The sequence below is a fragment of the Haliotis cracherodii genome, unplaced genomic scaffold (assembly GCF_022045235.1).
Source record: "Haliotis cracherodii isolate W230 unplaced genomic scaffold, xgHalCrac1.p SCAF_14, whole genome shotgun sequence".
NCBI lineage: Eukaryota > Metazoa > Mollusca > Gastropoda > Lepetellida > Haliotidae > Haliotis > Haliotis cracherodii.
Window position 1 is genome coordinate 35049345 of NW_027266269.1, and position 27159 is coordinate 35076503.

The window sequence follows — 27159 nt, forward strand, 5'->3', positions numbered from 1 at the left end:
AAACTGATCTATCTATCTATCTATCTATCTATCTATCTATCTATCTATCTATCTATCTATCTATCTATATCATTTGATATTGTATAAGAGAGTCTATTATAAAGCAAGAGACTTAATAAAAATAAATATTTTACGTCTTAAACTGTCTGCTTTTCAGTAGGGGTGGTGGGCCTGTGAAACGACAAACATAAAACATTTGGCCTCACTTAAACTAAGTTACACTCACATCACATTGTAGGAAATAAGTGTCCAAAGAATGCAGTTCTGTATTTAAATTTATTTTAAAAAAATGTTGATTGAAAACCTGTTTATGTTTTTGAAAAAACTAATTGATGCTTCTAAACATTATAAAAAAATATGCTGATCTCAAACCAAGATCTAAACTGAAAAATTACACAAAAATAGAAGTTCCAGAACAGCGTATGTCAATCTCATCAGTGACATCTATCTGGGCAAGATTTCGATATTTTGTAATTTTCATCGACTTTGATAACTCAAAATAATATTTACTTATGAAAACAATAAGTAGCTGAGACTATCCCCCAACCTTTGGTTTAGCCAGGTGCATAAAATGGCTGCTGAAAATATAGAAACTATTACTTTATAAAGATCCTCTGCACATCACTTACTAAAATGGCCGAAGTAGCCGTTGAAAATCCTTCCTACCAAGATGATCACTGTTGTAAACGTTTATATTTATATCACTCATATGTTCTGTCCAGACAGTGTCAACTTCATTAGGATAAAATTTCACAGGGAACAAATATGCTCATCACCTGTCTAGCCAAGAAAAACATGATTTCCCTCTTGACTGAGTTCAAATCTTGAGGGTGATTACAGATATCAATAGTACGATTTCCGTGGCGACGAAAAACTGTCTCGGTCGTATTCCCCAAACACTCATCTGCCTAATATGTCTGTACTTGATTCCGAGTGGAAACATGATCTGAGTTAGTGTGAAAGATTCATGTTTTTTATATATAGAACTGCTTGAGACAAAATAAGGAATGAAAAATGGGATTAGTATAGGAGTAGCGACATTGAAGAGTCATTAATTCCAACAGTGATGGTCTGGTTGGGGACTGACCATTTGATATTCAAGGGTGGGGGAGTAAGGTACGGGGGTGTTGAAAAAAATTACTCTTTCCCCCAAAAATGATATTGTCCACGGGTTTTACGAAATATTTAAACTCTTCGTTGCCCAAAGATTTGGTGCCTTCTTTCAATGATTTTTTTTATTATTGTTTGTTTGTTAATTTGTTGTTTAACGTTGCACTCAGCAATATTCCAGCTATATGACGGCGGTCTGTAAATAATTAAGACAATCCAATGATAGATGTCATGAGCATTGATCCACACTATTGGAACACGATAACATGCATTAACCAGTTCAGTGAGCTTGACCACCCAATCCTGTTAGTCAACCCACATCTTCATGTCTAGCAAACATAATTCCTGTGAATACAAAACTTTGGTGACATCGTTGCCACAATCCTGTATGTACGCTGGCTGCCATCACACTATAAATTTGTCTTCTGATTTTCAACAGAAGCCTTCTTCACTGTCAACTATCTGTAATACCTGTTGTGTCAATAGTAGCATCTTGCCACTCCGAACCCTTGCACATGTTTTGGTTTAGGGAAAACTGGTCCATAATTCTATAAGGGGTGGGACGGGTAGCTCGGGTACCCGGGTCGGGTGGGGACTGAGTAGGACCCAGGTCCCACAGGACTAACCGGACCCGTGTTTAGTCAAGTGATATATTGTTTAATGACAAAAGTTATCTAGAACTCTATGGTCACTAATGTTCGCATTTCTTTCTGACCATGCACCCATTCCTTCTGATTTTTCATATGGTGGAATAAAGATATAAGTTAAGTCAACTTCGGTGTATGCATGACCAGATCGTTTAATACATGTCTCTAAATACGTTTTCCAAGTGCTGCGGTGAAAAAATTCCAATCTGACATTTTGCATCTCTTGAGACCTACAGTGCGTACCTGGGTAGGGTCGGGTAATAGGGGGGTGAGTACCCGCGTAGGGTCGGGGTATAGTGGGGGGGGGGTTACCCGGGTAGTAAATTTGGACTCGTCCCAGCCCTACATTCTATGGTATTGTAATATCTAACAAACATTCTCCCCCTCCCAAATATTACACATTAAATGGGGAGAGGGAGGCACATAATCGCCACCACACAAAGTCCGAGACCTAGCCAACTGAATGTTTGAACCACGGATGGGACTCCGCCCAATAATGACAAGATTTTGTACTTTTCGATGAAAGTGTATTATTATTCCCCAACTGAAGATACCACTGTTTAATGACAATAAGCTGGTGTTTAACAGTGTTTAATACCAAGGGTGTGCTACGCGCTGCAGGAACAAGTTTCATTAACAAATATTGAAAACTCTCAACATCCCCAGCCTTATTTAATTACATTGTGAAAATAAAGGTATTAAACTGCAGGAATACATTTTGGAAAATGCACAAAACTTTACGATCAATAAACAATCAGTTGGAACAATTATAATTACGATGCCAAAATTGAAACAAATTCTTCCGAGATTGATGATTGATGTGTGCAAATATCAGAACTTGGTGTATTTGATGTCAGGAATAATACTCAAGTATCAATACTGGCTTCATGAGAAGTACTTGTACAGGATTGCTGTTCTGTGTTGCAGAGTCGTGTTCAGTTACTTCACAACCTCCAAATATAAAGTCCAGTGAAAATGACTTGAGAGTTGCGGTGCAGATGAAATACTATCCTCCTCACAAATTATTTTATCCTGTTAGCCGCTGGGGAACTAAGACACATTAGTGGCAAAGACTTATCTTAGATATTTTAAGCTCAGGTTCCTTTTAAAATTCCACATAGTAATTTAGCGAATTCTCTGCAGATTCAGAATTTATCAATGTGAGATAAAACTAATCTGTTTCTGACTCTTGAGACAGTGACCGGATGAGCCTGATTAATTAAATGAATATTGTATGTTCCTTTTAACTCATAATAGTTCCCTAAAAATAGATTGAAGATGATTGGCCACACAAATTTATTTGAGTCATAAGGCAAAATAAGAAAAAGAGAATGTTGTCAGGTTGGATTTGAGTTTAATTTCTTGATATAATCCAATGAAGTTTTAGCAAAAATATAAGCAAACAAACATTCATGACTATTTTGACTTTTGCAAACTTTTGTGTACGGGTGTACCAGGCTATACCTTCCCCTGGCCATTTCCTCCCCAGGGAAGGTTTGGCCTTGGCCAGTACTTCCCTACCTCTGGCCAGATCTTCCCCTCTCAAATTTTAAACTTACTATAGGCGGGGAAGGTTCAGCCTAGGCCAGATCCTCCCCACTCTGGATTTCAAATATGCTGAACATAGGAAGGGAATGGCTCAGCCAAGGCCAGATCCTCTCCCCCCCCTCAATTTCAGATATGAGGAAAGGAATGGCTCAGCCAAGGCCAGATCCTCCCCACTCTGGATTTCAGATATGCTGAACAGAGGAACGGAATGGCTCAGCCAAGGCCAGATCCTCCCCTTCTGGATTTCAGATATGCTGAACAGAAGAAGGGAATGGCTCAGCCAAGGCCAGATCCTCCCCCCTCCTCCCCCTCAATTTCAGATATGCTGAACAGAGGAACAGAATGGCTCAGCCAAGGCCAGATCCTCCCCCCTCCTCCCCCTCAATTTCAGATATGCTGAACAGAGGAACGGAATGGTTCAGCCAAGGCCAGATCCTCCCCACTCTGGATTTCAGATATGCTGAACAGAGGAAGGGATGGTATGTGACGACCGGGGATTGAACCACCAACCTTCCATCCTCCGGCCAGACGCTCCATTCACTAGACCAAGGAGATGGAGTCCATGAAACAAGGAAGTTAATTCATCAGACCTGATATAAAGGAATTAGGAAAGTTTCAGAGATGAATGACCTCGATCAATATCGTGTCTGTGAGTGGCGAGCTTGATGAGTTGAACCATGCATCAACAGAGACAAGAGGAAGTTTGCGATCAGTTTCATCTCCAGGCTATAGATCTGTTTGAAGCTGAGTACATTCATTAAAAAAACGCTTTTCTTGCTACGATTGCCTGAAAGTGATGTTTAGAAGAGTCAGGGACAAATTGTTCCTTCATGATTCCATTGGAATTATCACAGCTACCGTATATGACCATAGATAAGCCAAATCTTGAGGACGAGAAAAAAGATTCTGTAGAAAAGGGTCCGCTTTCGTAGTGGTTACACTTTCATTAAACTCTTTTTCTGTTGGAAAAAAACTACATCGTATCGCATCAGGTGAACGAACAACACTATAACAAACTTTATATCAAGGTTGCCTGTATTAGACATCAAGGGACTACAGTTTGTTTGTTTGTTTGTTTGTTTGACATCACACTCAACAATGTTCCAGCTGTATGACAGCAGCCCCTCCACTGACACACCCTTCCTCTGACACACCCCTCCACTGACACACCCCTCGTCTCACACATCCCTCCACTGACACACCCCTCTACTGACACACCCCTCCACTGACACACCCCTCCTCTGACACACCCCTCCACTGACACATCCCTCAACTGACACACCCCTCTACTGACACACCCCTCCACTGACACACCCTCCTCTGACACACCCCTCCACTGACAGACCCCTCCTCTGACACACCCCTCCACTGACACATCCCTCCACTGACACACCCCTCCACTGACACACCCCTCTACTGACACACCCCTCCACTGACACACCCTCCTCTGACACACCCCTCCTCTGACAGACCCCTCCACTGACACACCACTCCCCTGACACCCCCCTCCACTGACACACCCTCCTCTGACACACCCCTCCACTGACACACCCCTCCCCTGACACACCCCTCCACTGACACACCCTCCTCTGACACACCCTCCTCTGACAGACCCCTCCACTGACACATCCCTCCACTGACACACCCCTCCACTGACACACCCCTCTACTGACACACCCCTCCACTGACACACCCTCCTCTGACACACCCCTCCTCTGACAGACCCCTCCACTGACACACCACTCCCCTGACACACCCCTCCACTGACACACCCTCCTCTGACACACCCCTCCTCTGACACACCCCTCCCCTGACACACCCCTCCACTGACACACCCTCCTCTGACACACCCTCCTCTGACAGACCCCTCCACTGACACACCACTCCCCTGACATACCCCTCCACTGACACACCCCTCCTCTGACACACCCCTCCACTGACACACCCCTCCTCTGACACACCCCTCCTCTGACACATCCCTCCACTGACACACCCCTCCTCTGACACACCCCTCCTCTGACACATCCCTCCACTGACACGACCTCCTCTGACACATCCCTCCACTGACACACCCCTCCTCTGACACACCACTCCTCTGACACATCCCTTCACTGACACACCCCTCCTCTGACACACCCCTCCACTGACACACCCCTCCACTGACACGACCTCCTCTGACACATCCCTTCACTGACACACCCCTCCACTGACACACCCCTCCTCTGACACATCCCTCCACTGACACGACCTCCTCTGACACATCCCTCCACTGACACACCCCTCCTCTGACACACCCCTCCTCTGACACATCCCTCCACTGACACACCCCTCCTCTGACACACCCCTCCACTGACACACCCCTCCACTGACACATCCCTCTACTGACACACCTCTCTACTGACACATCCCTCCACTGACACACCCCTCCTCTGACACACCCCTCCACTGACACACCACTCCACTGACACACCCCTCCACTGACAGACCCCTCCTCTGACACACCCCTCCACTGACACATCCCTCAACTGACACACCTCTCTACTGACACACCCCTCCACTGACACACCCTCCTCTGACACACCCCTCCTCTGACACATCCCTCCACTGACACACCCCTCCTCTGACACACCCCTCCTCTGACACATCCCTCCACTGACACACCCCTCCACTGACACACCCCTCCACTGACACACCCCTCCACTGACACACCCCTCCTCTGACACACCCCTCCACTGACACACCCCTCCTCTGACACATCCCTCCACTGACACACCCCTCTTCTGACACACCCCTCCTCTGACACATCCCTCCACTGACACACCCCTCCTCTGACACACCCCTCCACTGACACACCTCTCCACTGACACACCCCTCCTCTGACACACCCCTCCTCTGACACACCCCTCCACTGACACACCCCTCCTCTGACACACCCCTCCACTGACACACCCCTCCTCTGACACACCCCTCCTCTGACACATCCCTTCACTGACACACCCCTCCTCTGACACACCCCTCCACTGACACACCCCTCCTCTGACACACCCCTCCTCTGACACATCCCTTCACTGACACACCCCTCCTCTGACACACCCCTCCACTGACACACCCCTCCTCTGACACACACCTCCACTGACACACCCCTCCTCTGACACACCCCTCCGACACACTCCTATGGGAACCTGATTTTGAATAGGCAAACTGGACAAACACTCTATTTTGTTATATGTTATTCTATAATATTGATGGCGCACTTCAATCCAAAGTACACACCCAAACATGTTTATGAGGGCTGTGACACACTTGGAATAAACTATATTTTATCTCTCGACTAGTCATGATGAGAATAGGCATATTGGGAACACACTATCTTCCTGACAACTGCATTATATCAAGAGAGTCCCTACTGGGATTCCCGGGGAGAATGAGTTGTCCAGTGAGTGTATTGCCATTGGCGGTGTATGGCAAGAGTATGTGACTATGCCGCTCTCCAAAATAGCTTCATCTGATAATTGAGACCCAATCTCCTCGATCACATCTGTGGCCTAGTTGATATAGAAGGGAAGGTTGGTGGTTTGATTCCCTGCTGTGTCATACCTAAAGACGTAAAAGATGATACTTGTTGTTACCTTGCATGACGCTCAGTATTAAGGGTCTAAAACTGTGTAGGAGAGGGGTATTCATATTAAACTGCAGGACGGTTTTTCAGTGGTCTAGCTCTATAAATCAAACTTAAGTCACTAGTGCAAGCAGATTCACATGCACAAATGCAAGCATGCACACACACACACACGCACGCACGCACGCACGCACGCACGCACGCACGCACGCACGCACGCACGCACACACACACACACACACACACAGACAGACACACACTCACATGCACGTCTTGAATGTACCGGTAAGTGCAATAATCCTGGATGTGACATTATAAACCCTATTTCATCACATCTCACCTCTCCCTTCATTTGCTAATGGAGAATTAAGCCTCTATAAGAAAATATGAGCCTCCTTTGAGAAAACCCATAAATATGAGCAATGACGATGTAGAAATAAAAATGTCATTGCATTCCATGGATGACATCCTTACCTTGTCAGCTTGCTGACGGGGTTAACCTCTTTGGTCATGTGGACAAAGTGACGCACCTCAGATCACAAAGTCTGTGGTTTGAATTCCATCGTGGGACTCTGACATTTTATTGCCTCATTGCGCCTAACATGAAATTGTCCACGTTGAATTTGAACAAAATAAATCTCAACACCTTACTATACTGCCCACTTAGATACAGTATTCTGACGTGCTGACCAGTCCTTGTTTTAGCGACCTGTGAAGATTCCGGGGTAGAATAGGTCTTCAGCAACCCATGCTTGCCGTAAAAGGTGACTATGCTTGTCGTAAAAGGCGACTAACGGGATCGGGTGGTCAGGCTCGCTGACTTGGTTGATACATGTCATCGGTCCCAATTGTGTGAATCAATGCTCATGATATTAATCACTGGATTGTCTGGTCCAGACTCGATTATTTACAGACCGCCGTCATATAGGTGGAATATTGCTGAGTGCGGCGTTAAAGAAAAAAAACAACTAACCAACCTTGTTTTAGCCCCTTAATGTCGAGTGCCAGGCAGGGTAACAAGAAGTACCATCTTTTAACATCTTTTGATATGACGCAAACCTTCCACTCTTCCACCAATAGACCCCAGAGGGGGTTAATTCAAGATATCGAACATATATTACGATTCAGATTTGTAATTATTCTTGCCAAGATCCAACTAAATAGGTCTTCAATGTGATATAACCTCTGAAGCAATGGCTGACCTTAATTTGGCAGATTCTCATATGTCGATCATTAAATATGAAGCATCCGTTGTCCATCATTAAGCTACATTCATGGCGTCGTACAGGCCGACAATACCCACCATTACCAGCATGAAACAAGTTATACAAGTCAGAGGGTTGTTTGGTCAAATTGTTAACTGACTGACTGATATAGGAGATTTAACGTGCGCTTTCCGACTGTAGCGTATTTCGCACAGGGGCCTGGCCGGACCATTTAGTGAATTCCGAAAAGGGTGAAAGGGGTGTGTGCAACCCAAGAGGGGGCTTTTAGGGGTTGCTTATATTGAATTTTTGGAATTTTTAAATTTGGAATAAATGCCGAGGTGGGTGGAGGAGGGAACTAAGGGAGCCGGGTGAGATGGGTGTTTGTATGTTTATTGGATTTTGGATTGGTAGATTAATTAGTTTTTAGATGCGCTTAATTAGGTCTGTTTTGATTAGGAATACGCCTAGGGCCTTGAAGTTTTCTAGTTTATTTTGAGGGTGTTAAGCTGATCCAGTGTTTAAATATGTTACTAAGAAAGGTCATGTGATCAATGTTAAGAAAGCAAGTGCCCCCCACAACAACAACAACAAAAAAAGAAAATTTCTTTCGGAAATCTGGTTCATTGATTACTGCTCTAGTGGTATGAAAGGAAGATGTTAAAATGCTGGGATCTGAGTACATGTCTGTTAGGCTGGTGCAGTGATTGTGTTTGACATCATTATTGTGGTTTGAATGAGTTTGTATCAAGTCTTTATTTTTATCGAGTCTGATGTCTTGCGTGTTTGTTACTTGTATAGCGACGTGCATGCACATGAGTGGCCGCTTGTTTGTTTGTTGTTTAACGCCACATTCAGCAATATTCCAGCTATATCAGGGTGGTCTGTAAATAATCAAGTCTGGACCAAACAATCCAGTGATTGACATCATGAGCATCGATCCACGCAATTGAGATCTGATAACGTGCATTACCAAGTCAGCGAACCTGACCACCCGATCCCATTAGTCGCCTCTTACGACAAGCATAGTCACCTTTTACGGCAAACATGGGTTGTCGAGGATTTATTCTAACCCAGATATTCATGATTCCATTGCTGTAAGAGGTGATTTGTGCAACGACAACATGAGCACGAGACAAAGGTTTCTAAATGGCGACACAGCATGGCGACACAGGGTTACAGGAAGGATACCTGCGCACGCACCGGTTATGTAAACAGAAGAATACTGGGACATGATATTTATACTAATTTAACAATTGCTAAAGAAACAATGGAACAGCCTTATTTAGATCTATGAGAAAAGTGGTAATATTTTACAACTAAAAAACATAAACTTTGAGTAAGAATTTTTTGGTAGGAGAATACGAAACTGATTGGTTAAAGTTGGATAAGATACAAGCTACGATGTTAATGGAGGGAATTAAGATGAATGAATATTTAAGTGTTTTTGGGAAGAGATACGTAAAGAGAAGATGAATAAATGTTATGGTGAAAGGTGAGGTAAATTTGATAAGAGGATATGGAATAGAAATAGTCGAAACATGCGAGGTATACGTGGCAAGGAATAAGATTTATAATATATATGGATGCTAATCGTGAAATTGGGTAGGATAATGTACTGATGAAAGGACATGATATCGCTGCACAAATAATAATATCAAATTAACATTTTAAATGAGAATGTCACACTGCCGTGATGTGATGGCAGCCATTGATATCCACTAGTAAACATCAATACCAGAGACTAATCAGTCTCAATTCTCGGCCAAAAGAGATTTCACTGGGCATAAAAGGCAAAATAATGATGAAAATTATATCAATGGATGACATATCCGGGATGACACGAGGTGTTCGTGAAAAGTGTCCTGTACTGGTTGAGTGAGTGAGTGAGTTGGACTTAACGCCGCTTTTAACATTATTCCAGTTATATAGCGGCGTGTCAGCTTAATGTGGGAGGAAAGCCCGAGGTGATGCAGGTCTAAGACGTTTACCACTTCGGTGAAACCCACAAGCACGGGTATGGTGCTGACCTGTACTGGTTGAACACCCACCATTCACATAATTTGCATGAAAAAGGTGAACTTTCCCGTCTTTATTAGATTCTGAATTGCAAACTTGTGTATTGCTTTCATGAAGAGATAGATCAACAAGTTCAATTTAGAGGTATTGAACATAGGTTTGAAATTTTTAAAAATGCACATATAGAATTTCTTAGGTGTTTCGCCATGATTTCTGAGTAAAGGCAGAATTTGAAAATGCCTTCAGTCATCACAAAAGACATGGGACTTGTAGAGTCGTGGACTGTCGTAAGTCTGATTTAATATGGGAGTTGAGATAGTCTTAGCGCTAAGACCACTTTGTGGAATAAGGACTGTTGTCAGTTTATGTTACAGTGTGAGTGATGTGATATAATCTTAGCACTAAGACCACTTTGTGGAATAAGGACTGTTGTCAGTTTATGTTAAAGTATGAGGGATGTGATATAATCTTAGCACTAAGACCACTTTGTGGAATAAGGACTGTTGTCAGTTTATGTTACAGTGTGAGGGATGTGATATAATCTAAGCGCTAAGACCACATTGTGGAATAAGGACTGTTGTCAGTTTATGTTACAGTGTGATGGATGTGATATAATCTTAGCGCTAAGACCACTTTGTGGAATAAGGATTGTTGCCAGTTTATGCTAAAGTATGAGGGATGTGATATAATCTTAGCACTAACACCACTTTGTGGAATAAAGACTGTTGTCAGTTTATGTTACAGTGTGAGGGATGTGATATAATCTTAGCACTAACACCACTTTGTTGAATAAGGACTGTTGTCAGTTTATGTTACAGTGTGAGGGATGTGATATAATCTTAGCACTAAGACCACTTTGTGGAATAAGGACTGTTGTCAGTTTATGTTAAAGTATGAGGGATGTGATATAATCTTAGCACTAAGACCACTTTGTGGAATAAGGACTGTTGTCAGTTTATGTTACAGTGTGAGGGATGTGATATATTCTTAGCGCTAAGACCACATTGTGGAATAAGGCCTGTTGTCAGTTTATGTTACAGTGTGATGGATATGATATAATCTTAGCGCTAAGACCACTTTGTGGAATAAGGATTGTTGCCAGTTTATGCTAAAGTATGAGGGATGTGATATAATCTTAGCACTAACACCACTTTGTGGAATAAGGACTGTTGTCAGTTTATGTTACAGTGTGAGGGATGTGATATAATCTTAGCAATAAGACCACTTTGTTGAATAAGGATTGTTGCAAGTTTATGCTAAAGTATGAGGGATTTGATATAATCTTAGCGCTAAGACCACTTTGTGGAATAAGGACTGTTGTCAGTTTATGCTAAAGTATGAGGGATGTGATATAATCTTAGCCTTAAGACCACTTTGTGGAATAAGGACTGTTGTCAGTTTATGTTAAAGTATGAGGGATGTGATATAATCTTAGCACTAAGACCACTTTGTGGAATAAGGACTGTTGTCAGTTTATGTTACAGTGTGAGGGATGTGATATAATCTTAGCGCTAAGACCACTTTGTGGAATAAGGACTGTTGTCAGTTTATGTTAAAGTATGAGGGATGTGATATAATCTTAGCGCTAAGACCACTTTGTGGAATAAGGAAAGTTGCAAGTTTATGCTAAAGTATGAGGGATGTGATATAATCTTAGCACTAAGACCACTTTGTGGAATAAGGACTGTTGTCAATTTATGTTACAATATGAGGGATGTGATATAATCTTAGTGCTAAGACCACTTTGTGGAATAAGGACTGTTGTCAGTTTATGTTAAAGGATGAGGGATGTGCTGTAATCTTAGAGCTAAGAGCTGTGTGCATTCATCACACTTATATAGTGATTTCTGCATAGTACAAGAGTGAGTGACCTAAATATTAAGTCAGAGCGGCAGTATTTCAGCCGTCATGTGACTTTAAACATTCATGGTTTGGCCCGAATACTTTCCGTATCATGCCGTGAAGTAAGATTCAGGAAATTAGCATGAAAATATGATTCCTATTGACGATGAATCTGATGAACCACTGACAGACCCTAAACATTGATGATGCATTGTGTGGTTCCGATGCTCGGTGATGTATGGAATTTGGTGGTATTGATTGCAATAAATATGTCCAACTAAGATATTTCTGGGTGCATCCTGCCACAAGCTAATTTACTGGATATCTGACGGACACCTACAAAACACAGTTTTCCAATGTTTGCATTTCACTGGAGGATTATTACGACAGAGAATGGCTCCGAGGCAGTTAAGTTTCTTTTCTTTTCTTTTAAAACTGTTTGTTTAAGACAGTAGCATTTCTTTGACTGAGTAAAGTTACAGCTCTCATCCATAGGATCGGATGCTGGTTGATCCTTCAATGCTGTTTAGCCAAGGGATGATGTGTTGATATGGATGCTTCTCACTGTTGGGTTAGAGGGTCCACTTTGTTGGTCGACTATGATCATGACTATGATACGAAGATGTGACGGTCCATAGACACTGTTAGGGTAGGGTATGTACATAGTGGACAAGGTACAGGATTGAAGACTGACCACTGCACTAGAGCAAGGTATTCACTGTAGTTTTGCTGGGGGATGATGTGTGTTGATATTGAAAACTAATCTAAATTTGAATGACTTCCCTGTTAAAATTACCAGGAACAAAACCTAACCTCTTAATTCTTCAATGAACTGTACGTGAGAACCTGTTGATAAATTATGGAAGATCTACAAGGAACTAAACGTGATTGTCTTGATTATGCGACAAAAAAAAAAGTTCAAATGAAAGAAACTTAATATCTAATTCTAATTGGCTGAGAGTATGGGTTTGGATATGTCAACCCTGCCATTACTTTAAGTCTAAAGCTAACTAACTGATAGATGCTCGCTACTTTCTTATATCTGTCCACCACCCTCGCATTTCATGCGCAGTCCCAACCATGCGTTGGTGTGTTCATGCGATGCGATCTTTATGCATCGGGTGCGTTTTGGAGAACAGTTCTATAACTAACCAACATGTCTTCAGAACAGTTTATGACATCACGTGAAGTGCGATCTATAGTCTCAGGGTGCGTTTTGGAGAACATTTCTATAATTAAGCAACATTTCTTCAGAACAGTTTATGAGAGCACGTGAAGTGCAAACTATAGTCTCAGTGTGCGTTTTGGAGAACAGTTCTATAATTAACCAACATGTCTTCAGAACAGTTTATGAGAGCACGTGAAGTGCAATCTATGGTCTCAGGATGCGTTTTGGAGAACAGTTCTATAATGTCTTCAGGGGAAGTGTTTTTAAATTCCTATCCATACAGTACAATCGTAGTGCCAACAATTGCAATACATCGATGAGTTTGATACATCGTTACTCCCCTAGGTTCAAGTAATACAAGAATAGCCTGATCTGGAAAACAAGGGCAGTCCTTTGAGTAAACACATGACGTACCCTACTGAGTCTTCACACCACCATTGATAATAAATGGAAGTTAATGACTTTTGGGGATAAGAATTCTGTGCGGGGAAGAATTAATTTCTTGGGGAGATTAAGTTTCATATGTGCATGAAATGTGACAAAAGAAAGTCAAAAGTTAATGGAATTTGCTGGCTACAACCTGGTGTGATCTCATGCACGTATTGTGTGATATCCCACGGAGGCGGACAGTTATGGCTCGTATCACCACTGTCTGTTGTGGGATGGGATATGGACTGTTTTATACTGGAGATACGGGGTCATTCATTCTCAGTATATATGAGTGTTGATGATAAATTGTAAACAGTGTTGAGTAACTGTGATCTTTGAATTCATTCAAATTTGAATTCATTCAAATATGACAGCGAATGGATAGTGAATGACCTGAAGAACTGGTGTTAAGCTCACACATGTGTCACTCACTCACTCACTCACTCACCCACCCACCCACCCACCCACTCACTCTCTCACTCACTCACTCACTCACTCACTCACTCATTCATTCACTCACTCCTACTCACTCATTCACTCACTCACTCACTCCCACTCACTCACTCATTCACTCACTCCCACTCACTCATTCACTCACTCACTCACTCCCACTCACTCACTCATTCACTCACTCCCACTCACTCATTCACTCACTCACTCACTCACTCACTCACTCACTCACTCATTCACTCACTCCCACTCACTCATTCACCCATTCACTCACTCATTCACTCACTCACTCACTCATTCATTCACTCACTCATTCACTCATTCCCACTCACTCACTCATTCACTCACTCACTCACTCACTCACTCAGCAACAGGGTCAACACAAACACAAACATTTACACTGACATTTTTTAGGAATTCCTCAAAGCCTTCACACAAGGAAGAGCCTTCAGACAAGGAGATGTGCCCTACTGACAGTAAATACTTTCAATTACTCATGTTTAGTGGACCCAAGGATCACAGAATAGTTGTGATTGAACATTCTCAGTGTCAGGGTGGAGTATTCTCCTCATACAGTTCCCAGCTTTAGGACTTCATGAGATGACGAAATGAGTTCTTGCTGGTCGCGATGTTTGTTGACATTCTTTGATGTGGCTATGCAGCGATGCATCACGCAACGTTATGCCAGTGATTGACGAGATTAAACAAAACATATCTGTATCTTGCTCAATGCTGATCAATATTAGCACTTACAAAATCATACACAGCGCTTGATTTATGTTTTGCTGGATTTCATTGATGTGCCAAATGTATTCTTTAGGTAATAAAGCATCACCTCGATCTAGACTTGACCCACAGCCTCCGACGTAGCAGCATAGGCCTCATGAGTCTGTGACTGTTACGAGCAGCGTCACACACACACATATCACTGTGTCAGTGTAATAATCTTGAACACAACGCTAAACATCAAAGAGGAAATGATAAATACCGTATTCGACGTAATAAGCGCCCAGGGCGCTCGCAAAATTAGAAATAGGGGGCACTTTTTAGGTATTTTGGTAAAAGATTTTTGAAAGATAAATGTTGTGGTTTATGCTGACAGCCTGAAATTTTTATATACGACAGATATATTTTTCCAGAATCTAATTGCCCATAATTAGGGGTGCATATAACACAGGAGTGCGTATTATGCACGAATGAATAAGTCTTGTGTACACTGATCAATCGGAAGGGGTGCTAATTGGGATTGTTCACTAGCCAATATATTAACAAATATCGCCGTAGGCGCTTATTAGAGCGTTGCGCTTATTACGTCTAATACGGTTGTAGGGTAGCCTCCGATGTCGTCTCTTTTCCGGGAGAATAAATTAAAAAATGAATCCAACTCAGGTCTAGAATGATATTGCAAGTCTAGATTGCCTCAGCTCTACATCCTGAAAATAAACATTGTTCTTGGCTCAAATTGGATTTTAGTTTTAGTTTTCTAGATATATATTTTTTAGCAAACAAACCTTGTTTCAGTGTCTACATGCTAGTCTCCCTCAAATATTCCAATCTCTGTGAAGATCTGTGTTAGAAATACCTGGTCTTCAGCAAACCATGTTCACCATAAAAGCCGACTAACGGGATCAGGTGGTCAGGCTCACTGACGTGAGTGATGATCCTATCCCAATCACGTATAACGATGCTCATGATGTCAATCACATGATTGTCTGGTCCAGACTTGATTATTTACAGATCGCTGTTATATAGCTGGAATATTGCATTAAACAACAAACTAACAAACAAGCAAATCCTCAAAGGCTTGCTGTCGGAGGTGGAGTGTGTCTGTAAGTCAATGTTGCATCAGGAGGAGGATGAAATCACACAGCAAGTGCTCCAATTAATCAGGATATCATTTGGAGTCAGTTTGGTAAAGTCCAACTGGAAGTGCTCCAATTAATCAGGATATCATTTGGAGTCAGTGTGGTAAAGTCCAACTCGAAATGACAAGGTAGACACAATTTTATGGATGACAACTTCTATAATACTGAAAAAGCGTCGTTTCGGTATAGACCCTCATACTGTTGTCAAGCAAGGCTCGAAGTGCTTCAATTAATTAGGATATCATTTGGAGTAATCAGTTAAGTCCAACATCAATGTGTTTCACACAAAGGTAGGATGCTGTATGGAATAAATAGATAAGTCCAACTTTGAAGTGCTTTTCACAAGTGCAGGCTACCATTTTCTTTCCAAATTAAATAACAATCAATTTGCATTAGCAGTAAAATTATTGCATGTGCCATATAAATACGGAAAATATGTTGTTGATCAGAAAATAATTAATATTCCATTAGAAGATTATAATTATTGTTGGAGCAGAATGACCCAAGCGGAAATGGAATTAAACCATACACGCCTCTGATTGTGTCCCTGTGAAAATCTGCCACCCACTGTTCCTGACCTTTGACCTTGTGCAATGCATCTCGACGCTCTAATGCACATTTCACTTCAGGGAGTTGCACACTCACGGTTGATTGATGTCAACCTGTCAAGCGTCCCCTTTTTGCATGACCCCCAGCCAAAGTATAACTTTTTGATTGGCTACAAAAAATATTTTCAAGAGACATGAGGGAAATTATGTTTAGGTCCTCGTGTTGACATATTGTCAAGTAATCAGGAGCAACGTCCCAGGTGATGCATGATGGACATTCCTGTGGGTGAAACTAATTGATAGGGCCCACCCTTGTCACTACTTGGGAGTGGCCTGGTGACCTTGTACTGCATGTCGTCATGCACACTGATCTGGTCAAACACCGTCCAGTCATGCTGGGTCCAGAAAAGGAATTGAAGGGGATGTGCAACCCTAACCCCCATTGGATGTAAGGGGTTCACATCCTTGTTCCTCACAGTCAGAAACCGTTTGTGTCTACTAGTGGTGGGATGATACACCAATGCATCGGTGGATCGCGATATTTTACTTCCCGATACAAGTATCAATCACAGTGGCACACTAAGTAAAAAATATCGATTCATACTTTAAATCTTTACTTTAATGGTTGTTCCACTAAAAACTAATTAGTAGTGAAATTTAGTATTAAAAAAGTAAATATGTTAATACATTGCGCCGTACTGAAAATTGTCAGTGTGCCAGGTATTTGACTCTGCTCTCTATGAAAAATATTGCTTAGGGACCACAGATTAGAGCACATACCGTATTCAACGAAATAAGCGCCCCGCACTAATAAGCGCAAACAGCGATATTTGCTAATATATTGGCTAGTGAACAATCCCAGTTAGCACCCCTTCCGTTCGATCAATGTACACAAGACCTATTTATTCGTGTATAATACACACTCATGTGTAATTAGCACCCTTAATTATGGGCAATTAAAATCTGGAAAAATATATCTGTCTTTATAAACATTTCAGGCTGTCAGCATAAACCATGGAATTTATCTTTCAACTCTCCAAAATACTATCCTAATAAGAGCCCCCTATTTCTAATTTTGAGAGCGCCCTGGGCACTTATTATGTCGAATACGGTATATGTATTGTGAACAAGTTATCATGATACGTATCGGATCGCACAGTTGGTGTATCATCTCAGCCCTTATGTCTACCTGTGTCAGTGATGTGTGGTGGCAAGAGAGCATACAAGAAGTGTAAGGTGTTCACCTTGTGTTGTGACATGATAGTGTATGTTTGTCAGAAGAGTTGACAAACAGGATTGGGTGGTCAGACTCACTGACTTTGTTGAAGCATGTCATTGTATCCCAATTGCGTAGATTGATGCTCATGATGTCAATCACTGGATTGTCTGGTCCAGACTCGATTATTTACAGACCGCTATGGTATAGCTGAAATATTGCTGAGTGTGGCGTTAAACAACAAACGAACACACAAACTAAGGGGATGGTGATAATATAGCTGGGCTTCAGCGGTACTTACATAGCATTACTATAAATTAGCCCCGACAATAGAGGATGTGAACAAAGAACATAGTTTTAACAGATGATGATGATGATGATGATGATGATGATGGGCTAGCACTGTAAAGTTGGCATTAGTCCTGACTAGTACAAGCAGCCACACACACACAAACCAAACAACACATCCATGCACACATCGCTCTATAAGTAGAACAATCTTGAACACGACGTTTAAAACCCCTTCTCACCTCCCCTCACTTGTATTGTGGTATGTAGTGGCCAAAACATTTCCGAGTCCCGTGATGGGATTCGAACTACGGATCTTCTGATCAGAGGTCAAACGCCTTGTCCACATGACCAAAGAGGTTACGCCGTCAGCAAGCTGACAAGGTAAGGATGTCATCTGTGGGACGACTCCACGCCCTGCTACAGTAACACTTGTGTGTTAATGACGATCCTGTTCATGACAACGGTCTCCAACAGCCCATGCTTGCCATAAAAGGCGACTATGATTGTCGTAAGAGATGACTAACATCTGAGTTGAGTTGATCAGGCTCACTGACTTGGTTGATGCATGTCATCGTTTCCCAATTAATTGCGTAGATCGATGCTCATGATGTCAATCAGTGGATTGTCAGGTCCAGACTCGATTATTTACAGACCGCCATCATGTAACTGGAATATTGCTGAGTACAGCGTTAAACAACAAACAAACACACAAATCATGACAATGGGACACCCTCACGATGGAAGTGCCTGTACTATCAATTCCCCATCGCGTGACTTGAGCACGTCATGGTGGGTGACGTTCAGCAGCGCTGACATTTAGCAGTGTAAATACTGACGATGGCTTGACGGCCCCAACATGGAATTAATCATCCACCAGTCTCACAAACAATAATCAAAACACTGTTTTTACATGTCAACTTGATGCTTTACCCACAACATTTGAGCCAAGGACATAAACTATATCAATATGTTATTTCAAACTGTATCGCACTGGTCACAAAAAAAAATGTTCCGAAATGTCAGATCACAGCAGACTTTGTCATATCTTATATTACAAATCAATTTACGGAAAGTGTTTTATTGATGAATATTATTGAATTTATTGATGGGTGTGTTTTAACATGCTACAGGAAACACCAATCCAATGATTTAAGCAACCATGTTTGCTGCAATTGATTAACAGAAATTTATTCCATGGATGAAAAGTAATTATTTAACAAGCAGAGTAAATGTACGGCCATGTTTAAATATTCAAGGATATAGGATTAATAATTCTGAGCATGATCTGCATACAGTTAGCAGTGTACCTGATATATTGTCATCTGCGCAGTGTGGATCCATCCTCTTCGGTGCAGGATCTTGACACCAGTGCGGCACCCATCATGACTCAGACCCATCCCAAATTACTGGGAGTGTGTTGTTTTAAACATTGATGATTACTGATTAGTTTGGTGCCAGCAATTACATGTCCCGACATAACTCAACGCTACAACAATATTGGATGAGTGACACTGTTAGGGCCTCCTGCTTGATACGGACATGTGATATAAGCATCGTATCCCACGGTGCCTCCACCAAACCTCCTGGGCCCTGACAGTGCATTACAACAATTGTTGCAAGTCAACAAAACCTTTGTCTGTAGGTTCCAGTGTCCACACTCAGACGACTAATTCATATTCCTGGTGCCAGAGCTGGTGCTACTGGATATATGTGCTATATTCACAGGGCATATAGGCAGTTATACACTGCCACTATGGTCCAAGTTCCAGTCAGGTTGAGATGAATGGATGTGGAGCCCTCAGCTCAGTGTGTTCAGTCCAGTGTTGGAATTAGCACTGATGGTTGGATGTGACATCTTCAAGAGATTCATGGGGAATCTTCCATAACTTGATGTCACCAAGATCTAAGACGCTCAGTGTTAGATTCGTTGGGAATCTTCCATAACTTGATGTCACCAAGATCTAAGACTCTCAGTGTTAGATTCATGGGGAATCTTTCATAACTTGATGTCACCAAGATCTAAGACTCTAAGTGTTAGGTTCGTTGGGTATCTTCCATAACTTGATGTCACCAAGATCTAAGACTCTCAGTGTTAGATTCATGGGGAATCTTCCATAACTTGATGTCACCAAGATCTGAAACTCTCAGTGTTAGATTCATGGGGAATCTTCCATAACTTGATGTCACCAAGATCTAAGACTCTCAGTGTTAGATTCATGGGGAATCTTCCATAACTTGATGTCACCAAGATCTGAAACTCTCAGTGTTAGATTCATGGGGAATCTTCCATAACTTGATGTCACCAAGATCTAAGACTCTCAGTGTTAGATTCATGGGGAATCTTCCATAACTTGATGTCACCAAGATCTACAACTCTCAGTGTTAGATTCATGGGGAATCTTCCATAACTTGATGTCACCAAGATCAGAGACTCTCAGTGTTAGATTCACGGGGAATCTTTCATAACTGGATGTCACCAAGATCTACAACTCTCAGTGTTAGGTTCATGGGGAATCTTTCATAACAAGACCATCACAGAGCTGGATTCATAGGGAATAGTTTATTAGTTGACCTCATCAACACCTAGAACTCTCTTGGCTGCTAGATTCTTGGGAAATCATTCATAACCTGTCAACACCTAAGACAATCACGGAGCTAGATTCATAGGGAATAGTTTATTAGTTGACCTCATCAACACCTAGAACTCTCTTGGCTGCTGGATTCATGGGGAATAGCTACTAGGTGGGTATGTACGGAAGATGTGACAACCACAAGTGTGTGTTGTAATTATCATGCCGGGAAGGTTTCCCCAGGTATGTCAGACTTTCTCACCTGCAAGATTCATAGGGGGAACTTATAAGTACAGATGTACTGGAGACCACGACTCTGCAGCAAAATGATCTGCACTTCTAAGCCATTCCACAGCATTCCTGAAAAGTGTGCCCTTGAACTGAGACGTTGAGTAAATTGGGATCCTTGTTTGGAAATCAGTTCATTCAAGACAACTGGAGCTATATCTGAATGATTCAAGTTACTGTTTCTTGTAAAGGTATACTTGAACTGAACTCACCTTAGAGCCCCCTGAGATGAGGAACAAAGAGTGATATGTATCCATGGAGATCATCTCATAGTGAGATTTAAACAGCAAGGCTGAATGCTTGGACAAAAGTTTTTTGTACATATGTGTACTTAAAGCACACAGACTTCTGATATATTCTGATAATAATTTTGAATTATTTTTTGTAAAAACCCTGTTGTGTGTGGGTGTCTTGCTTGTATTCAGTCCAGCTGGTTCTATCCGGACAGATGTGAATGTTCATGAATATAGTCACAATGGGAATGATCCAGATGATTGTGCAGTGAAATTAGCCATGTGAAGCTGTGGGTATCTGGGAAGCATTAGAACTGGAGGATTCCAACAGTTTATATACCAAGCATGTGATACGAATAGTTATATCAGTACAGGACAGCTACATTGTTTCATTGATCTGTCAGACATTATTGCTGACGAAGACTCTGGAGTTTGGGTTTACTGATCATGTTGACATCTTAAGAGTCATCTTGAAGCATTGGAGCTGGAGGATTCTGACAGTATATATACCAAGCATGTGATACGAGACAGCTGTAACAGTACATGACAGACACAGCTCTGTTTATTATTGTTGCGAACATTGGTGGTGTGTATATAGATGTATTCTCTATTGATATATCAGAGAGTATCTGGATATATGTTCTTCATTGATATATCAGAGAGTATCTGGATATATTCTTCATGGATATATCAGAGAGTATCTGGATATATTCACTGATATATCAGAGAGTATCTAGATATATTCTCCATTGATATATCAGAGAGTATCTGGATATATTCTTCACTGATATATCAGAGAGTATCTGGATATATTCTTCATTGATATATCAGAGAGTATCTGGATATATTCTTCACTGATATATCAGAGAGTATCTGGATATATTCTTCACTGATATATCAGAGAGTATCTGGATATATTCACTGATATATCAGAGAGTATCTGGATATATTCTTCATTGATATATCAGAGAGTATCTGGATATATTCTTCACTGATATATCAGAGCGTATCTGGATATATTGTTCACTGATATATCAGAGAGTATCTAGATATATTCTTCACTGATATATCAAAGTATTGCTAATCAAGACTCGGGATCATTGATTGTGTTGACGTATCAGAACTCATCAACACGTACATGGTGGGAAGCACATTATTTTCTCCATAATATGGCAGCACTGCCTCCAGGCTTAAAGAGTGATCACTGAGCTTCAAGACTGCAGGTCACTTCTTGACGTTAATGGCCATCAATGACTCTCCCCTGATTTGTCGCTGAGAGTAGTTTGATTTCAATAAATGACAGCTTCTTGATTGTGTGGCGGAACAGCGTGCAGTCCGTGGATGTGATTGTGACACAAACAGGTTACCTACCCTGAGGATGAACCGTATTTAAATAACCGTTTTGTTATTCCTGGAAGTCTTGTAGTTACAGAAATGACAATGATTGGTTGCTTACGAACCAGTGGAAAAAGAAGTATGCAATTGACTTTTGACCTGTGCCTGGAGCCATGGAGCCGTGTGTATAGGAGGTGATTGAACCACTCCTGTTTGCCCTGTACATCCATTGGATCCGGTGAAAAAAGACATATTAGACTGCGAAACATCTAATCCTGAAAACACATTGATGTCAGATCGAAGGAAATAATCAATTGGTGTTTCAAGAGATGCTTCCATATGAGAACTCCTGAAACATCCACCTCTTCTGATTCCAGAACCGAAAATCAAATGTGGAAATTTACAATTTATTATACCGAGGAGTAAACAGTAAACACCAGTAATGTAGTAACTATCCTGCTGTTCCTTTGTAATATTAAATGAACATAAACAGAATCTGTTCAACTGGATACACTGTAGAATGAAGATCAAAACAGATTTGTGGCTGACTTATACATTGTTGATTCTTCCATCCTACTGAATCCATTCCTCTGCCATCCTTCCAGCCAATTATTATCCAAGCTTGAGTAGGTAGCTGGCATTAACAATCAGAATCAAGTTATCGTGGAGAACTTGTACTTCGATCATATGGCTGGTTGCCTCGTAGGTCGGAGGCAGTCAAGTGGATACTACATGTCTGTGAGGCTTACGTGATCGTTCTGTGATCATTCTGTGACTGGCGCTCTGTAGTCTTCCCAGGGTGCATCATTCTAATGTTTGAGAACCCCCGGTTTGATGTAAGCAGATTTCATGGCGAGTACGGGTATTAATAAAACATTACCTAAACGCAGACCTCGGGGACACAAACATGGGAGGTCTTTGAACAAAATGTTTAATACCTCTGAGGGTTTAATTTCCATCACATGAAGCCATTCCATATATATAATACCTCACTGATTATATCATAGTCAGTGTAAAAACATTACGTCTTATATGCAATTTGCTAAACATTGTTAAAAATAGTGAAATTCAGATAGCATTCGGAGGTAAGAATGCAATATCTTTTATTCCACCAGTTTACATGGTCAGAGGCCCATGAATGACATTGTTACAAGATAAGATCATTTACCAAGTTGGACAGTGTATTGTGAGCAATTGGTAGAACTTAATTGGTTGAGTGGATCTCATCCTGTTAGTCCGAGTCGGACAAGACGCTGCTAATCTGTCCGACTTGCGGACTCGTGGAGGAGAAGGATGGGAACAGTCGTTGACCCATCCCGGACCCAGGAATTGGGTCCCACTGTGAATCCGATAAAGACAAGTGATATGGCGCCGTCAGGATCCCCGCTGCTGAGACAGAGGCCTAAACGAATATCCCTGGTCCTCTCACACTGGGACTCTATAGATCAGACCGTCGTGCCTGGTAGGTGATGTGACACGGGTAGATGCACAGGTTTCTGTCTTTCATTTCCCTGCTTCTTCCTTCATTCTCTCTGGAATGATTTTGGGGTAAAAACAAAATATTATTTGTCTTAATTATTCTTTCATGGTTAGGTTTCTTGCTCATTCATTCTTTGTTTGTTTATTATTCATTCATTCAAACTTTCATTCATTTAATCATTCAGTTGCTCATTCAAACTTTCATGCATCAATTCATACTTTCATTCATTCACACTTTCATTCATCAATTCATACTTTCATTCATTCACACTTTCATTCATCAATTCATACTTTCATTCATTCATTCACACTTTCATTCATCAATTCATACTTTCATTCATTCATTCACACTTTCATTCATCCATTCATTCTTTCATTTATTCATTCATTCATACTTCCATATTTTCATTCATTTGTACTTTCAATAATTAATTCATACTTTCAAGCATTCCTCATACTTTTTTCATTTAATCATTTATTCATTCATACTTTCATTCATTCAAACTTTCATTTGTTTATTTATGCAGACTTTCTTACTTCTATCTATTCGTGTTATTTAGCTATCTGTGTTCTTCATCCTAAATTCATCATTTTGACTTCGGATGATAATTTACACATCCTTATGACATATTCACTGTCTGATGTTTTCAAGTTTGTGCAATTCACAACAAGCAGTAGTTAGGAAGACAGTTTGTTTCATGCTTCACATCCTGTTTGACATATCATCTACAGCAGATCAATGTCTGCTCAGTCTTTATGTCAGAGGGGCGGTCGGGTAGCCTAGTGGTAAAAGCGTTCGCTCGTCACGCTGAAGACCATGGGTACAATGTGTGAAGCTCATTTCTGGTGTCCCCCGCCGTGATATTGATGGAATATTGCTAAAAGCGGCGTAAAACCAAACTCACTCACTCACTTTATGTCAGAGATATAAATTCGTTCATGCACATGATAAGTCATGTGTATGTCTACTAGAGGTTCAATCATATACGTGGCTTTTTTATGTTTTATCTGAGCAAAAGACTATTTTGGTTTTTTTTATAGGTTTTTTCCCAAGATGCAGAAGTAAAACATATGGCCATGACTGAATTAATTAAAATGATTAAAATGAAGGTAAAGTTAATGAGCTCTGAATTGAAACTTTTAAAACTGCATCCAGAACTCTAGAAAAGATTTGTATTTGCATAAATATGCAAAATATATTACCATTATTCATTTATTTATTCATTTATTTATAAAAAAAATAAAAGTAGGACAACACCGTGTTTTAATTACCTTATATACTTTTTAACTTGTATCGTTATGTCCATATAGATCCCTGTTTACTGATCGATTGCTGGCATTACATGCACAATTCACTCTTCTGCATGGAATAATGCATGAAAAACGGCTTATTGTTAATTAGACATGCATATCACCACATGCAGTTTATGCAGCATGTTACACAATAGACTGTTGTGTAACATGTTGCATAAACTGCATGTTGTGATATGCATGTCTAACCGTGAATTAAGGTTCACATCAAACTATTTACCTGAAGTCAGATATTAAACATTTGTTTAAAGGTTCCTAACAGTTCATAAATAGAGGTACCCGGTAGATTGATTTTACATAAAGTCATAAATAAATATTTTTAACAAGAAACAAGATTTGTTATAGTTGCTTTCAATGGAGGTTAAACAGGGCCATTATTATGACTTGACCTTTCATCACAGTCAGCCGTTTTTCATGCATTATTTCATGCAGAAGAGTGAATGTACCTAGGAGGTAAAAATATATTAAATACCCAATAGATTAGGAGGTAAAAATATATTGAATGACCTAGGAGGTAAAAATATATTGAATGACCTAGGAGGTAAAAATATATTGAATACCCAATGAAAACTATATCAATACTCAATGTGAATGATAACTTGTGAATACTTGTGAATACTAAAATGTGAATACTTGTGAATACTCATTGTGGCAAAATGTTATGTGAAGCCCTTTGCATAAGTTGATTTTAAGAACGTGCATATAGCGACGTGCATGTACGTGTGTGTGTGTGGCTGCTTGTACTAGTCGGGAATGATGATGATTTATAGTGCTAGCGCACTGAGATACCATGCCGCAGTTTAAAACCAGTCCTTGTTTTAGCCCCTTAATGCCAAGCGCCAGACAGGGTAACAACAAGTACTATCTTTTAACGTCTTTTGGTATGAGGCGGCCGGGAATTGAATCCTGGACCTTCCACTCTCCGGGCAGTAGACCACTAGACCAGGGAGGCTGTCTAACCGTGAATTAAGGTTCACATCAAACTATTTACCTGAAGTCAGATATTAAACATTTGTTTAATGGTTCCTAACAGTTCATAAATAGAGGTACCCGGTAGATTGATTTTTACATAAAGTCATAAATAAATATTTTAAACAAGAAACAAGATTTGTTATAGTTGCTTTCAATGGAGGTTAAACAGGGCCATTATTATAACTTGACCTTTCATCACAGGAATTCCCTGACACTTGCAAAATAGTGTTAAATTGCAGGAAATAGTCGACATTCGCATCTAGTTTGTTACAGAATTATGAATTGTGGAGAAAAATAAATGGATTAATATCTTTACGGCATCAATGTTTTGATCAAACATTAATAAATGTTTAAAATTCAGAGTATGTTTATTAATTCATGTTGTTCAGAGTATGTTAATTAATAGTTGTTACTTATAGTATGTTAATTCAGCAACAGGTGTTAGTCTTCAGATCAGAAAAAACAAACGTGACAAAAGATTAATAGATTTGCATGTAGCTCTTGATATAAACATGAAAACAGTTAACAAAAAAAGGTTCAGAATAAGTATATTTTTATTCCAACACAGCAAGCAGTTCTTTGTATAACTTACCACCTCCTTGGTGTAGTGGATAGAGTGTTTGCCTGGAGAGCGGAAGGTCAGAAGTTCCATCCCCTGGTCACGTCATACCAAAATTTGTTAAAAGATGGCAGTACTCAGCATTAAGGAGATATAACAAGCAGGGGTCAGCTCGGAGTCAGTATACTGGGTCTAATGGGTATTCATAGCATGGTATCTCAGTGGGCTGGTCTTGTTACACCGGCATACGTCTGGACCAGTACAAACAGCCACATGCACACACATGCATACACGTTCCTACATATTTGCAATAATCTTGAACGTGACATTAAACACGATTTCACCTGGTATTTTTGTCACTTCAGCAAACAAGAAGTAGTAGGGTAGCCTATATATTTGCAATAGTTCAAGAATAATTTCAGAATAAAAACAGAGAAAAAAATAAAAATAAGTAA

General features: G+C 40.8%; 1 protein-coding gene across 2 annotated transcripts in view; it reads left to right on the forward strand.

The window, feature by feature from the left end:
* LOC139461213 (uncharacterized) overlaps window positions 1-27159 on the forward strand; it is a 206747-nt gene that overhangs the window by 90225 nt on the left and 89363 nt on the right. The window lies entirely within an intron of this gene.